This window comes from Notothenia coriiceps, unplaced genomic scaffold (genome assembly GCF_000735185.1).
Source record: "Notothenia coriiceps isolate Sejong01 unplaced genomic scaffold, NC01 NC01_scaffold00038179, whole genome shotgun sequence".
NCBI lineage: Eukaryota > Metazoa > Chordata > Actinopteri > Perciformes > Nototheniidae > Notothenia > Notothenia coriiceps.
Window position 1 is genome coordinate 10,273 of NW_011370880.1, and position 2,764 is coordinate 13,036.

Consider the following 2,764-nt stretch of genomic DNA (forward strand, 5'->3'; position numbering starts at 1 on the left):
GCTTGCAGGGTTTTTAGACATAACTTTATTTTGAGAATTCAAAAAGACAGGAAATCAGGTTGAATTTAAGTTTTTCCACAATCCTGCTGACAAATCAACAAACAACCGTACGACATAACCTCCTTGGCAGAGGTAAAAATATCAATATGAAAAAAAGAAAACAACTAATGATGTAATATTTTTAGCAAATTAATGACACAAAAAACACTTATAATATTAACTAATATATTATTGATTTGTAACAGTGGTTGCATTTGGTCCTACTGCTCTGTCTCACCATTCAATATCTTTCAAACCTTTTTCGAGCTAGCATAGTAAATAATAATTTATCTTAGATTGAAATCGTTCGTTTCAACGTTTGAACAGATAATTATTTGCAATATTTGATTAAAAGGAAAATGTAGTAGCAACTAGCTACAATTGCTCTTCCCAAGGCTGTACTTGGAAATACGTGTAATGCCATTCAATTGCTAGAAAGCCTCAATACCTTTAATAATTTAAACAGTTTTAGTTTTTTATTGCAAACTTCTTCTCGTAAAAGTGTGGCTCGTTGGTCTAGGGGTATGATTCTCGCTTTGGGTGCGAGAGGTCCCGGGTTCAAATCCCGGACGAGCCCACCGTTTGTTAAAAGTTACTACATTTATACATCGCATGGTTTCTGAACACGATGTTCTTTCTCACCACTTATATAATACTTCTTAAGATTAATATGATAAAACCGTGGGTTAGACTTGTATACAGTGACAAGTATCCGCATACGTGGCACTGAGTATATCCAAGCCAGCTCTATATGGCGCTGATCCAAGCCAACCAGAAGTAGGTCCGGTCTTTGAACATTTCTCAATAAAACATTTCTCTCACTCTGTTTAGCAAACAATACAAAACGTATTAAGACTCCTGAAATAATCGGAAACATTTAAAAATGTGTACTGTGTACAGTATTTGTTATAGCATACATCTCCTTTGTTCACGGTTATCTCTGTAGCCTACAGTGTATGTTTCCTTTTTATGTTGTGATTTTCATTGTCGAACAAGTCTATGGTTGTTTCATGTATAAATGCAATGGTTTAAAGTGGTGTTTTTCAATATGATAATGATAACACAGGATATTTAAAATAAATACAAATTTTAATGTGTTTTTATATTTGTAATATGCCCAATGGAAAGACATTTACTTAAAACGTGTTGTCTTGCAGTACTCGCTATCGGCCAGGAGAGGGAGACAAAGCCGTTTGGAAAACCTGGAGGTGTCGACGTCACCAGCGGGCATGACCCCCACATCCTTCACGCTGCTGCTGCTGCTGAGATGTGATTGAATGGGAGGACAAATCTGTCCGTCTGTGAATGAGTGAACGTACCAAGAGACATTTTATTTACCCCTGTGTGTTTGTGTGACACTTCTGGTCTTGTCAGAAAAAAGAGAGGACGCTAACTGCTCAGAGGAGTGGACGTCAAGCTGTGTTCTGCCCTCAACAGCATCACCGGGTAAGCTAATTGTCACGGCTAATAGGAAGAAGCCGGCTAGTGTTATGGCTCTTCCTTAGCTAGCTAACTGTAACCGGCTCACCGTGAGACGTATATTCAAATATCAGAGGTTTCTCGCACTTGGTTAGCTTACCAATAGTCGAGCGTGGTTGAGTTAAGACTTGCTATAGAAGCTAACCTAAGGTAACTACAGAAAGACTAAAATTATCTTGCTCATTTACTTGTATCCATCATTCGGTGTTTTACTATTGTGAAAATACAAGCTTTCAATGGGTAATCCTCTATTCAAAGCATAGTATAACTTAGGTTAGGTTAGTGTTTTATGCACCCCTTAAAATCATTCCTGTTTTTGATGGGGATGGAGCAATCAGATAATTTACTTTACAATAATGCCACTCTGTCAACATACTAATAGGAGGAAAAGCCCTGCATTCAAAACATGACTTAAGTCAGTATGTATCAGTAGAATGCAGCCTACATAAAGGATCAAAGCTATTTATTGTACAGTATGTGGTCCCTGTCAGTATTTTACGATATGTTTATTTGTTATCATCAGAGGTGGAAGAAGTGCTCAGACCTTGTATTTGAGTAAAATGTCCTGCAATACAAATATACTTAAAGTACACAAAGTAGAAGTACTCAATATGCAGATTGGCCCATTTCATAATAATATATATTTTGATTTTAATTATTGATGCATTAAAGTGTTCTCAAAGCTGGTAAAGGTGCAGTTAGTTTGAATGACTTTGTATACTGCAGGGTAGCTGTTGAGTTCTACTCAGGTGGAACTAAAGTCTGATTTAAGTGTTTATTATATTTCACATCATTAATCCAAATCTGCAAATAACTAAAAGTATTAAATAAATGCAGTGGAGTAAAAGTACACCATTTACCTCTAAATTGTAGTGGGATAGAAGTACTAAGTTGCATAAAATCGAAATACTTAAGGAAAATACAAATCCCTTATAATTGTACTTAAGCACAGTGCTTGAGTAAAGTTTACTTAACATCACTGGTTATTATAAATGCTGCATTAATGGATATGTTGTATTTTACTGCTACAAATGTTAAAGGTTGTGTTTTTTTAATTTTTAATATACTATTGTGTAGTTTAATATACAGCAATGTATCATAATCTATATATTTTTTAGCCTAAGAAATTAAGTATTGTTTACACATGCTTAGTTACATTCCAACACTGTCTGATTTTGAAACAGTCAGCATAATTATAAAAAAATCTCTGTCATCTGACAGCCTTCCTGTGGTCTCTGTAGTGGTG

At 35.4% G+C, this 2,764-nt stretch overlaps 1 non-coding gene across 1 annotated transcript; it reads left to right on the forward strand.

Annotated features, from left to right (window-relative positions):
• The first annotated feature begins 544 nt into the window (after window positions 1-544).
• On the forward strand, window positions 545-616 carry trnap-ugg (transfer RNA proline (anticodon UGG)). Its single transcript has one exon. It is a non-coding gene; the product is annotated as a tRNA-Pro (tRNA).
• The last annotated feature ends 2,148 nt before the right edge of the window (window positions 617-2,764 follow it).